The sequence below is a fragment of the Aegilops tauschii genome, chromosome 7, assembly GCF_002575655.3.
Source record: "Aegilops tauschii subsp. strangulata cultivar AL8/78 chromosome 7, Aet v6.0, whole genome shotgun sequence".
In the NCBI taxonomy this organism is placed as follows: domain Eukaryota; kingdom Viridiplantae; phylum Streptophyta; class Magnoliopsida; order Poales; family Poaceae; genus Aegilops; species Aegilops tauschii.
The window spans coordinates 359,093,339-359,108,128 of NC_053041.3; positions in this window are offsets into that span (position 1 = coordinate 359,093,339).

Sequence of the window (14,790 nt, forward strand, 5' to 3'; positions counted from 1 at the left end):
TTTTGGTTTTAGATCTAGATCGGTTTTATTTTTAGGGTTAGTGTTTTCTCGGTTCTTTCGATCGGCTTTATTTAGCGAACATTCACCCGAACGCCTTTGTTCGTGAACGCATTCGTCCGTTCGTCTCTGTTAACAAACGTTCGTTCGTTGGTCTTTTCTTTTTATTTTATTTTCCGGCTAGGGATTTATCGCGATTATTTTATCGCAGATTAGCCCCTGATCTTCAAACCGTCGCAACTTTTTAACCGTTCGCAAAATCCAGTGAAACCAACGCCAAAATTTTCGTCTCGAACCCCTCTTTTCAGATAACCAACTTGAACATGATTTTTACAATTTAAAATTTTGGTTTCAAGCAGATTTGATTTCGAACTTTTTTTATCGTAGTTTCAGTTCCGTAGCTTCGATTCCTGTGATTTTTTCATCTCGAAGCTCTTTAGTTGAATTTTCAGTTTGGACCTTTTCATCTGAGTTTACCCTTGCATCTATGCTTGAGTGCTTATGTATGCTATTGTTTGTTTGCGATAGAATTTCCAGAGTGCGAAGCGTGCTACAGTACAAAAAATACACTTCCGTGATGATACATGTTTGTCACAGTAGCTCGCGTTTTTTGTCATGCATGTACATCTATGACGATTTTATGACAGAATCAAGATAGTCATACCTGTGCTATCGTAGAAGTGTTCCATGACATTACCAAAATTATCATCACGGAAGTGTCCACTTCCATGACGATAAATCGCGCGTCACGGAAGTGCTTTCGTCAAGGGTGACCGACACGTGGCATCCACCGTAACGGAACGCCGTTAAGCTATCGGGTCCGGTTTTGGATCCGATAACCCGTTAACAGCCCCGACCAATGGGGATTTTCCACGTGTAAAATCATCATTGGCTGGAGGAAACAGGTGTCGGCTCACCGTTGGGACAGATGTCATCCACTCATTGGACCCAAGGCGCCTATGATACGTTGACACGTGGCACGGCCCAACAGAGGCCCATTCCTGTGAAAAGGCCGGCCTGTTTGACTTGGTCAAAAGGTGGCGGGCCGGCCCACGGAAAGCCTGTTAACGGCATGTTCGCATATAGCCCATTTACAGCCCGCTAACACATGGCCCGTTATGGCCTTCCGGAATTAGGCCCAGTAGTGTCATCTGGGCCGTCCAATATGATTCCATCCCATTGTAACTTCCGGCCCATGTATAGCCCATGACGTATTTCGGCCCATATGAGTCCCTTTGTAACTCTTGGCCCATTAACGGCCCGTGGTGAAACCGGCCCGTAATGAACAGTGTATCGCTTTATACCCATTAGCGGCCCATTATTCCATTGGGTCGTTTCGAGCCCGTGTTACCTTTCGGCCTTCTCAGGGCCCATTTATTCGTGGGCTCATTTCTAGCATTCGGTTACTTACGGCCCGTTACTGGCCTTTTCTGCTTGTGGGCCAAATTTAGCCCGTGGATATAGTCGGCCCGTTTGTGGCCCGTTAATCTATTGGGCCATTTTCATAGCATCATCAAATACGGCCTATTAACGGCCCGTTATGGTCAGCCCGTAAAACGTACGATTTCCACTCTAGCCCATTTACGTCCCCTTATATGGCCCGTACAAGGCCCATAGATGAGACGACCCGTAGAAGGCCCATGGATCCTACGGGACGTAGAAGGCCCATTGACCCGACGACCCATAGAAGGCCCATTGATCCGACGGCCCATAGAAGGCCCATGGATCCGACGGCCCATAGAAAGCCCATGGATCCGAAGGCCCATAGAAGGCCCATGGATCCGACAGCCGATAGAAGGCCCATGGATCCGACAGCCCATAGAAGGCCCACGGATCCGACGGCCATAGAAGGCCATGGATCGTCCGTCCCGTAGATGGCCCATAGATCGTACGGCCTGTGGAGGACCATGGTCACTACAACGTTTGGGCGAGTTGGCCCCCGTTTGAACGATATAGCATATTCAAAGAATTATCCTACTCTATAATATCACCTCTAAAAAACATACACTATACAATAAAGAGACTAAGGCATAGAAACGTGGAATAATCCTACACTATACAATAAAGAAACTACAGCCGATTATACCCACTTGGCCTTATGGTTCGGCACCAGTGATAATAAAGCATACACAAACAGCAAATTACATACACTGGGAAAATACAGCTCATACATGATGGACGCGCATCGACATAACTTACCATTTGAACTACAATCTCTTCAGAAAATAGGATTGGCCGGATTTAGATAGCACAAATTTTAGTCTGCAAAATCTCCAATTCCTTTGTTGTTACCTCAGTGTCTTGTTTCATTTTTTGACTCCTGCATCTAATACCTGCATGTCCAGTCTCAATTTGTTGATTGTACGTTGAGAATCATGTACACAATGTCTTGCCACCTCTAGTAGATGCTCGAGAACATCAGGACATAACAATTCCAATCCATAATCATTCGGTAACGGCCATGCCGCACTGCTCGCAGATCTTTGTGTTGATGTCACTTCATCCTGAAATGTTTCTGTAAGTACACATGACTAGGGCAAAAATATAGTTACAACAATGAAGCGAGCATTCATGGAAAAGCCAATGCCCTGCTCCAGATAGTTGATGTGCTCCCAAAATTCAAACCAAAACTGGATAACTCCAAAGCCCACTCCACTATTCTGCCGGTAGCCTCAGGGTTTCAGAGTATCCGTTGCAAGGGGAAACGAGTGACAACCGTGATCTCATGGGCTTGGAAGTAGTGGCGCAGTTTCCTTGAGGCCATGATGAGACCAAAGATCAACTTTTGCACGCCGGAGTACCTCGATCTAGCCCCATGTAACAAGGAGCTGACGACGTACACTGGGCGCTGGTCGACTTTCTTCCTTGCCGCATCCTTGGGGTTGCACTCGTTGTTGTGCTCATTGTTGCCCTGATCCTTCTCTGACTCTGCCAGTCCTTGTTCACTCTCTGTCTCATCCACTTCTCGCTGCGCTATCAAGGATGCACTGACCACTTGGTTGGTTGCCGCTAAGTACAGCAGCAATGGCTCCTGGGGTTTGGGAGCAACCAATGCAGGCACAGAGGATAAGTAGGCCTTCAACTCTCGCAAAGCTGCATCTGCTTCCGGGGTCCACTTCATACGCCCTGCCTTCTTCAAAATTTTGAAGAACGGCAGGGCGCGCTCGGCAAACTTGGAAATGAACCTACTTAGCGCGGCAACGCATCCTGTTAGACGCCTCACATCGTTAACTATTCTTGGCGCTTGGATCTATTTGATATCTTTGATCTTGTTGGGGTTGGCTTCGATCCCGCGATGGGATACGAAGAACCCAAGCAACTTGCCGGAGGGAACACCAAATACACGCTTCTCCGGGTTGAGCTTCAAAATTATCTTGCGCATATTAGCAAATGTCTCCTCCAATCTTGAATAAGGGTGGCCTTATCCTTGGTCTTGACCACAATATCATCCAAATAAGCTTCTATGTTTCTGTGCTGCTGTGCCTCAAAACCAATCTGGACCGCCCTTGCAAAGGTGGACCCGGCACTCTTTAATCCGAATGGCATGCGGACAAAACAGTACGTACCACATTGAGTAATGAACGACGTCTTCTCTTCATCTTCATTGGACATGAAGATTTGGTGAAACCCGGAGTATGCATCCAGAAAGGAGAACAAATCACAACCTGAAGTGGAATCCACAATTTGATCGATGCGTGGCAAGGGAAACAGGTCCTTCGGGCAAGCCTTGTTGAGTCTGTGAAGTCTATGCAAAGCCTCCACTTCCCGTTAGCCTTCCGGACTACCACTGGATTTGCCAACCACGTGGGATGCAGCACTCCTCTAACCAAAATAGCTACCTCAAGTTTCTTGATGTGTTCCACAATGAACTGCTGCCTCTTCAAGGCCTGCTTCTGGACTTTCTGCTTGACAGGTCGGGCATGTGGGCAGACAACAAGGTGGTGCTCGATTACCTACTTGGGAACACCGGGGATATCAGATTGTTGCCAGGCAAACACATCGATATTCGCCTACAGGAAGGCAACGAGGGCGATCTCCTATTTGTCAGCGAGGGTGGCGCTGATAGTGAAAGTACCAGCAACACCAGTCGGCCCTGCCGAGACCTTCTTCACTTCGGGTGGAGCGACCTTGGATCTCTTGCTATTGGAACACTCCGGCACGTCGTCAACAGGTGCCGTGCACTTGGTGGGGGCACGCTTCTTTGCCGGGGTCCCTACAATCCCTATTCTTTCCTTTGCTTTCCATAGCGGGAACCGCTGCTCCCGCTGCCTCTGTCGCGACCACGTCCCAGTACATCTTGTCCACACAAATGATTGCATCCTTCTCATCTGATGGGATGGTGATGACTCCCAGTGGCCCAGGCATCTTCAAGGTGTTGTAGGCATAGTGGGATGCCGCCACGAACTTAGCCAGGGCCGGGCGTACAAGAATCCCATTATACGGCAGGGGGAGATCGACCACATCAAACACAATCCTCTCGGTCTGGTAGTTCAGTTCTCCCCCAAACGTTACCGGCAACGTGATATTTCCCTTAGGATGGCTCCTGCCGGGATTAACCCCTTGAAACGTGCCGGTAACCTCTAGCTCTTCCTCTGCTATCTAAAGCTTGCTAATAACTGCTGGGGAAATTGGATTCAAGCCGGCCCCGCCGTCCACCAACATCTTTGTGACCTTGAGGTTGTGAATTGTTAGGGAGACCAACAATGGCAAACACCCTACTTCGGTTGTACGGCTAGGTTGATCCTCTTCGTCAAAGACGATGGGCGTACATGACCATTTGAGCGGCTTCTGGGCCTCTGGCGCTGGTTCCACGACATTGACTTCTCACGCCCACTGCTTGAGTGGACGGTGAGAGGTGTGCAAAGATGCACCCCCGTCAATGCACAGGGCATCAGTGGCCTTCTGAAACTCCTGCTCACTGGTTTCCTCTTCATCCCCTCCATCACTCTCATCATCACATGCTTCCTTCTCTTGACCTCTCGCTGGCTTTCCTTGCTTTCGAAAGGGTTTGTCGGGGCGATTTACTTCACCACCCCGGCCCTTACCGCCAGCAACATTCTGACCCTTTTCCTTATCACGCTTCTCATACTCTGCTCTCTGTCTGTTGACAAGCTGCTCAACCTGATAACACTCTTGAAGGTCGTGGCCCTTGGTCCGATGAATCTTGCAGTACGGCCCATCACCTTTCCTGGCTTTCTCGGTAGCAGCGGCTTCCCAACAGTCAATGCACACAGCAGCTTCCTTGCCTGGGGCCTCAGCTTTGGCCTTCTTGTCGGTACTAGGCGTACCCGATCATTCAACAGTCATCACTGCCTTATCCCTCCGCTTCTTACTGCATTTCTTCCTCTTCTTCTGACTGGTTGATTCATCATCATCCTCTGAATCAACATTGGTGCAATCTTCCCCTCCGGGTAACTTCCTTCCCTCCTCCATCCTAGCACATTTATCCACCAATGTGTAGAGCTCCTTCATAGTGTTGGGAAACCGTATGTTCATCTTGGAACGGATCTGGCGGTTGTGCACATTGGATTGGAAGGCAGCTATTACAGCTGCCGGAGGGATATTTGGGATGTTTCTATGAACTTTGCTGAATCTCCGTAAATACTTACGGAGGGTTTCTCCTTCCTTCTGTTGGAGAAGCTGCAAGTCGCTAGGCCTGCCGGGTTCTTGATGACCGCCCGTGAAGGCGCCAATGAACTCATGGCACAGGTCAGCCCATGACGAAATGGAGTTCTCCGGTAGGTGCATCAGCCAAGACCTCACATTAGACTTGAGAGCCAAAGGGAAGTAATTGGCAAACACCTTCTCATCTCTTCCCCCGACAGCCTGAAGAGCGATGCTGTAGATGCTCAGAAATTCTGCTGGGTTCAGCCTCCCATCATACTTCTCAGGTATCTCTGGCTTGAACGTGTGAACGGATGGCCAGCAGACTTGCCGCAGCTCATGAGTAAATGCAGGGCAACCAACCTCGAAAGGTAGGCACCCTGATTCCGTCGCGCTCGCGCTGGCTGCCGTGGTGGGGACTGCACCATGGGGATGGCCCCCTCCGTATGGTCAGCAGCATGAGCCATTGTAGTCGCTTTGGGAGGCCGAGGCGGGCCAGCTCGCCGTGAGACCCCAGCTTCGGCGAAACCGAGCAGGCTTTGGATGGTGGCACGCCATTCGTCCATCTACTCGGCCGCTGGCAGAAACCTCAGCAGAAGATGAGCCCGCGCCATGGCCTTCGAAGTTGTACTTGGCATGGGTGATGATGAAGTCGATCGCACCGTCGCTCAGCTCCTGACGGTGCCAGCGGTGGCAGCACTGCACCCCCGCTACTGCTGCGGGGTGACCACCTGAATGTGGTGCGCCGAAGGCCCTCGAGGGCCAGCGGCTCCGTCGGGCGCAGTGGCTTGGTCGACCCGTCCCGGGGGAGGTGCGCGCGCTGCGGCCGCACCCGTGGTGAGGGTGGCTGGAGGGCGGCTATTCGCCCCGGTCCGCGCGCCGTTGCTGCAGTTGTGCCCGTCGGTGGGAGAGAGGGGCGCAGATGAAGTAAACCCTTCACCCGTACCTTGGGGGGCATGGCCGTCAGGGTGTTGTTGATGCTGCTCTCCTGCGATGTCTCCTACTCCTACGTCGGCCGCGGGGGATGTGGTGGCGGTGCCGCCTGCTCCGACCACATCCCCAGCAGCGTCCGCATCCTCGCACGTCCCCGCACCCCCTGCATCGTTAGAGGCCGCGGGAGGCGGAGCCTTCGAGGTGGATGGGTGAGCCGAAGGACCGGGTTTCTTCTTGGGCGCCATGGTCGATGGCATCGTCGAAGATGAAGACGGTGATGAAGATGACGGGCTGCACACGCCTTCAGGTTCGCACAAGCGAGCCCCGTACCTGGCGTGCCAAAGATGTCGCCGGAAACCATGGCCACCTATGGGACCAGGAGGCCCCTTGCTGGTTCGGCAGGGGGACGTTGCGTTGCACAAAGAGCAGACGAGCGTGGGGCAGCACAACAGAGATCATGCATGCATTTTTACCCAGGTTCGGGCCGCCGTGAGGCGTGAAACCCTACTCCTGCTTTGGTGGATTGATGGTGGAAAGGTGGTGGTGGAGCGTAGGACACTCACCCGGCAGGGGTTGCCTTAGGGAGGCAGCGGCTACGCGTGTATGGGGGTGTGAGTTGTCCAACCTCCTAACCCTTTCCACGGTTGCCATGGGCCTCCTTTTATAGATCAAGGGTTTAGCACAATGGAAAAGTAGTCATTGCGCACTGATAAGATAGAGAACAGTGCTATCATACCAAACTCCGTGGGCTGACAGGGCGCATTAAGTGCAGCGCTCAACGTCACATTGTTGGTAGCCCGGCAAGGCTTGTCGAGCTATCTTGCCAGCTCCATGCCTGCTCGCTTGACATGTCGCGGGACGGGTGTCATCTATGGGTTTTTCCTGTAGGGAGAGGCTGCCATGTGGCGAACGACTGCCACTTAGTCACTCTGCGGCTTGACACCGCACTGATCGACGACGTGAGTCGTGGTGGGGTGGTTGGTGAGGTGGTTTTCCCTCCGTGTGTCCCGGCAGGCCCTGTCGAGACGTCTTGGACATCTTCTTCTGGGGGTGGCCTCGCCCCTTGCTGAGCTCGCCTACCCGGCAAAGGAGGCCCTTCTCCTGATAGTATCTTACTTCTCTGGCTTGGTCTTGGTCCCTCTAATATGCATGTTGGTCCTTTGAATCTCTTGATCCCTTGTACTCTGACTTGGGTTGGTGCTTCAATATCGTCCCAGTGCCTGTGCACAGTCTGGGCAACAGACCCCGGGTTTGTTGCACCGACAACGATGTGATATTATGACATGTGGTTTATTCTTGATATTACATCTTGTACTATGTGTGCTAGCTATTGATCCAGGGACTAGCACAGTGAGCACAGAGACTCGAATCTTATCAGTCATCATCGCCGTACCGCATATGGGATAGCTGCCTTGTGAGGAGTGTCCTTAGCACAAAACGGGGCTCGGACTGTGAACTGCGGTTACTTCTGTGTTGAAACCTAGTGGGCTTGGCACGGTAAGTGTGGTCTAATGAAAGACTTCGTCACAATCCCCCTGCCGGTACACCAAATGGAGTACTATACCAGCGGCCACTGGTGGCAACATGTCAGGATTGTGTCGTGTAGGTAAAGTGTACGACCTCTACAAAGTGTAAAACTATTCGAATAGACATGTCCACGGTGATGGACGACACATGAATCTTTCTTGACATACGGGACCTATCTTGCTTATTCCCTCTTTGCACCTGTTCTTGAAACCTATGAAGGACATGAGTTGATTGAGCATCCTCACTTTGATGGAAGTTATTCTGAGATAAAACATTTTTCATCTAAAACTACTATCGTCCAATTACTATGTTATTTCAAACAAAATTAGCTTTTATGCAAATGAGCCGTACAACCTTCCCCGTGGGAGGCATGTTGAGTACGTAATGTAGTCATGGCAATACCTTTGTTGAACAATAGAGATCTATGAGGACGATGGCATTGACTACAACTATTATGATGATCATGAGGAGTGAGGTCATGTCGACTATATCGACTGCCCGTGGCTGAGATGGCGTTGCTAAGTAGTTTATATTCTGTTGTGTTCTTTACTGTAATAAATGTCATGAGACATTTCACTATGTATGCCTTGTGGGAAGAGTTATTGAACTTCTACTTATTTTAATGTTCCACAATGATACCATTTCGCTGTGTTGTCAAGTTGATCCTGGATTGACAAATATACACAGGAAGGTCTAGAAATAATTTTCGGGTTCTCACACCTCTCATCATGGGAGGAACAATCTTCATCAACATATTCGCCAGCACCATCTCCTCTCAAACACAAGTTCATCTCTTGTATTCAATATTTACATCAAAACCTCATATTGGTATTCGTGGGTTGCTAGTAGTGTTAATTACTCCTCGTAATTGATGCTAGTTGGTTTATTTGGTGGAAGATCATATGTTCATATCCTTAATTATATTTATTACCCCTCTGATCTTGAACATGAACATGCTTTGTGAGTAGTTACTTGTGTTCCTTAGGACATGGGAGAAGTCTTGTTATAAGTAATCATGTGAATTTGCTATTTGTTTGATATTTTCATGAGATGTATGTTGTCTTTCCTCTAGTGGTGTTATGTGAACCTCGACTACATGACACTTCACCATGATTTGGGCCTAGGGGAAGGCATTGGGAAGTAATAAATAGATGATGGGTTGCTAGAGTGACAGAAGCTTAAACCCTAGTTTATGCGTTTCTTCGTAAGGGGCTGATTTCGATCCACATGTTTCATGCTATGGTTAGATTTATCTTAATTCTTCTTTCATAGTTGCGAATGCTTGCTAGAGGGGTTAATCATAAGTGGGAGGCTTGTCCAAGTAAGGACAACACCCAAGCACCGGTCCACCCACATATCAAATTATCAAAGTAGCAAACGCGAATCATATGAGCATGATGAAAACTAACTTGACGATAATTCCCATGTGTCCTCGGGACCGCTTTGCTTTATATAATAGTTCATCCAGGCTTGTCCTTTGCAATAAAAAGGATTGGGCCACCTTTCTGCACCTTTGTTACACTTGTTACTTGTTACTCGTTACGAATTACCTTGCCACCAAACTATCTATTACCGATAATTTCAGTGCTTGCAGAAAACACCTTGTAAGATCTGCCTGTGTAACATTGTCTATGTGTTTTCGTTGGCAGCATAATGACGTCGATGATAAACAAATGGATGCTAAAAGCATGGATAATGACATGGATTCTAAATACATTGACATGGATGAGTATATAGTGTGTGCAAACATGGTCATGAGGACTTTCAAGAGTGAGAACAGAGGCTACATATTCCATCCTGACTTTGTAAGGAAAAAATGCTTTAGTGTACGAAAGGATGATCTGAAGTATAGGGGTTCCAAAGAAAATGCATACCAAAGGACGTTTAAGTCCTACAAAAAGGATTCCGGTTCATGACTCACTTTGACAAACGTGAAGAAAAAGGAACGGGAAGGCTGCTTTCTCATTTGGATGTCCAGCTCTTTTTCATGTTGAGGTACAAGAAAGCACCGACGTATGGTTGGTCAAGAATTTTGTGAAGAAACATAACCATGCCTTCAATGATTCTAACCTAAATCCTTACATATCGTCTCATCATAGAGTGACTAACACACAGAAGGCGGATACCATTTAGTATTCTATCGGTGGACTTCGAGCACATCAGATAATGAATGTAATGGAGAAGGATGGCCGAGGCGCCAACAAGGTTGGATTTATATCTTCGGGCCTATATAACCATGTTGCATATGATATGAAAATTATATAGGGAAATGGTGCTAAATATTTACTTAGCTATATGGTTGCACATAATATGAGAAACCCAATTTTTTTACAGATACACCAGAGACAGTGAAGTCCATCTGAGGAACATATTATGCCCGGATTCACAATCTCGGCTAGAATATGATCCCTTCGGTGGTGCGTTGGTGTTTGACAGTACATACCTCTCTAACAAGTATAGGCTTCTATTTGTCCCATTTTTTGGGCTGAAGCATCACCACATATGTATGGGGTCAGTGTAGTGTCAAACAAGATAATAGAATCATATAAGACTGACTACTCCAAGGGGTGAGTTTGATGAACCCAAATCCGCTAGGCTCCATGACACATTTAAAAAGGTGGTTACTTACAATGTTCTTCAATTTAGACCCCCTCACAATTAGTTTGACTTGAATGACTACAAGTATTAATGTGTATGACCTTATAACACATTTCCATTACTTAGTGCAAGTCCTTTTTGTTACACATAAATAAATTACTCATGCCCTATCTCAAAATTATTGCAAGGAACCCAATTATCAAATTCAGTTGGTTTACAAGTTCATGCAAGTTTATATTATACCACTTTTGTATGCCTATTATTTTAGCATAAACATATAACTCATGCAAATTACCAATTACTATTCAACTATCTATAAAGATATAAGTGAGGCAGGAGAGTCCTAATCTTTTATATAAAAACATAATTTATCATCGTGCTCTAACATGTATAAGTGGAATACAAGAGCAAATTCTATAAAAGCCTCTACTCAAATAGATATAAGTGAAGATCAATGGGAGCATTCTTAAATAAAAGACCAAACTATGACTTCCTTAAAAAGTGCGACCAGAACATGATGGATTTTCCGTGAAACAAAAAACATGCAACAAATAGGAACTGACACTGCGCACTAGATAAATATGTTCGTCCAAGAAAATTGTCGGTGTACAAAAAGAGGGGCGCACTTTTGTACCCCTTTACCTGTGCACGGGCAGTCGGAGCCGCACCCACAGTCACACCAAGCAGAACAGGGGAGGTGAGCCAAGGTAAGACCGAAGACCAAGATAATCAGAGCAACGCCAAGGCCAAGACCACAAAGAGCAGAGGGACGAAGCAGGTTCCCCCGGCAAGACCCTTGCCGGGGCAGCTCGCCCCACACCAACAGAGCGAGCCACCCTTGAGCCCATGGTCTCCAACATCACGTTGGGCCAGGGCTCGGGAGGCACCTCCATGGTGGCATGCAGATCTTTGTGAAGACAAGGAACACTCAAGATCGGATGAGGATTAGAAGACGACGATCCTCGGCAAGATCCTTGCCGAGGAAGGCCACCAGACCCCCGGCAAGGTCCTTGCCGGGGACGACAGCGCGCCACGGCAATAGCCTTGCCGGGCCACACAGCGAGACCCTTGCCGAGCCACCCGGCAAGGCTCTCACCAAGGACGCCAGCGGGGCCACCGCCAGGCCCGCGCCAACCAAGTTTCCACCGCCCTTCGCATGCAGCTGCCAGCCCAAACTAGCTGGGCGGGCACCTGCGTGGCAACATGCAGCTCCCAGGCCAACTCACCAGGCGCCTGCGTGGCGGCATGCAGATCTTCGTGAAGACCCTACCACCGCGCCACCTCAGCTGCCTGCCTGCCTACATGGCGCCGCACGCATCGCTGGCCAAGGCGCGTGTCGAAGCGAGGAGGGGCGGGCCTCGCCCCCGTCCCCAATAAAGCAAGGGGAGACCTAAGCTACGCATTAAATGTGTCTTGTCCTGTAATACGAGCGATAAGCTCAGGGCACTGTGCGCCTTTCCACCTCCTGTGTGCCATTGTGGCAACCCCTTTCGACTATAAAAGGAGGCCCATGGCAAACTGGAGAGGGATTCGGTTCTTTGGGACCACGCACTCACCACAGCTAGTTCGAGAGCTCAAGAACTCTCTGAAATACACCCACCAAAGCAGGACTAGGGTTTTACGCATCCTCGCGGCCCGAACCTGGGTAAACGATCCTTGTGCTGGTTACTAGTCCTGCTCTTCTCGCAACCCCGCGCACCGGCAACCGTAGTAGGGATTCTTGTGATCCCATAGGTGTCGTTCCACACCGACAAAAATCAAATAAATGGTTGCCAAAAGTATGTAAAAGTTGTAGAATATTGGCATGAAACAATAAAAAATTATAGATACGATGGAGACATATCACGCCACCACACACCCTCCCATCTCTTTTTGTGCGCACTCGCTACTGCACTACGCGCCATAAGCCAATCTCTTCGCACCTTGAGCTCGCGTAGGGTTGCGCATTCTAGGAGAAATCAATCACGTCGGCACATTCCCATGACATCTGGTGAACCATAACCCTGATGTGTGGGGAGTTCCACCATATCCAGCGCACTTGAGGGCCTGCAGTGAAGGAAATATGCCCTAGAGGCAATAATAAAGTTGTTATTTATATTTCCTTATATCATGATAAATGTTTATTATTCATGCTAGAATTGTATTAAACGGAAACTTAGTACATGTGTGTCGGATTTTGGGTTCCACAGACCCTTGAGAGGTTTGAACTCTAGGGTGCGCATGAAGGACTCTTTCTCCCCAGCCTGCCTACCCAACGATTCCATGGCCAAGCTTGACGAACCCGAAGAACACGAGACACAGAGGTTTATAATGGTTCGGGCCACCGCGTGGTGTAATACCCTACTCTAGTGTGGCGGTGGATTGCTTCAAGGGCTAAGGATCAACTAGTACAGTGGGTGAACAGCCTCAGGAGGAGAGGTGTTTCTGTGCTCGATGAGCTGGTGGATTTGAGGATGGAATGGATCCAATCCAAGATGAGTTTTTCCCCCTATGGTGGTGGCTAGTCCTATTTATAGAGGCCCTGGTCCTCTTCCCAAATGTACGCTGGAAGGGATCCCACAACGGCCAATTTTGAAGGGAGAAAATTAGTGCAAGCTATACTGACAAAAGTAGTCTTCGCTTGCCAAAGGCTCTGGTGGTGGCGCTGTTGTGGGCTCCGCGGTGACCTCCGTCCTACTGGTCTTGGTCTTGTTGCACTGGTATGGAAACCTTTGTCGGATGCCTCGGGACTCCACGCCTGCGCTTGCATTTTTAGCATAAAAGAGGAAACTAGTGCACTCCGCCTGCTGGCACCCGCCTGCCTCGGTCGTCACGACTCACGTCATGTGAACCTCGCGAGGTTCCCCTGCATAGATATCTCCGCTCCTTGGGAGCCAGCCTAGCGAGGCCGCCCCCAGGGAGGTCTTGGTGTCGTCCGCCTCGTGAGGCTTGGCCCCTCGCAAGGGTCTTGAGTAGTTGCTACCGAAGCTGGGCCGTACCGAGCCATTGGTGGAGCCACGTCGTGGGCCGTGGGCAGGCAAGTCTGGGCACCTCCGTTCCCAGGATGCCGACAGTAGCCCCCGGGCCCAAGGAGCACTCGAACTTGGCTTCGTAGTGAAGCCAAAGGGAAAGTGCGGAGTGCCGCGGGCCCCAACCGCCTACGGCCTTGATTGATGCGTGGAGATTGATGGGACGTGGGCGCCTCTGCTTCCCCACGCTGCATCGGCAATTGTCCTCGACTGACAAAAGGCTGCCGTATGCTACAGAGCCTTCATTGCCTTCCTTCGTCTTGCTCCAGATCCCCTTCTTCTCGCCCTAAGAGACTCCAGATCCACCAAGAATTTTCCCCGAGCTTGCAGCCGATGGCGTCCAACCTGGCGAAGCTCGCGCGCTTGCCCTCCTGGTACGAGCCCACCTTAAGCACGCCCACGGTCTCGGAGAAGAACCTTGCCGCCGCGCTCCTGGTGATGGCGGGTGACAGCAATGAGGGGGGAGAGACTGCGCTTCAGGCCGGCTCCGCCAAGCCGGAGGCCTCGGGCAGTTCTGTCTATCCCTTCTTCTGGCACAACTACTTCGCGGGGCTGGTCCCCCTTTCTCTGATTTCTTCTATTCTGTCCTCGGCCATTGTAATCTCCATGCCCTCCATCTTCATCCCAACTTCTTCCTCCTCCTGTCGATCTTTGCCTTTACCGCGAGGCATTTGTGGGGATGATGCCATCCGTGGCGCTGCTTCGCCACTTCTTCCACCTCCGTAACAAGGAGGGCCAGTGCTCGGGGTGCGTCAACTTCATCGCGGCCAACGGGACCAATGCGATCCCGAGGGCCGGGAAGAAGGTCGAGGGCTTCAGGAACAAGTGGGTCCTAATGGACGCCAAGTGCTCCTACCCTCGGCTGGCGCTGCCGACGGGGATGCCTTTGCCTCACGAGGGATGGCTTAGCGCGAAGCTCGCCGACCCCCGGGCGAAGCAGGTGCTGGAGAAGATGGTGGCCGACCTGAAGACGGACGCCCCAAAGGCCGAAAGGCTGACGGGGGCCATGATCGTCAAGGAGTTCCTGTCGCAGCGCTTGGCTCCGCTCCAGGCACGCTCGCGCCCCTTGTGGAGGCTCATGGAAGAGGGAGGCGACCTCCGCCTGCTCCCGGACGCCTTGTCT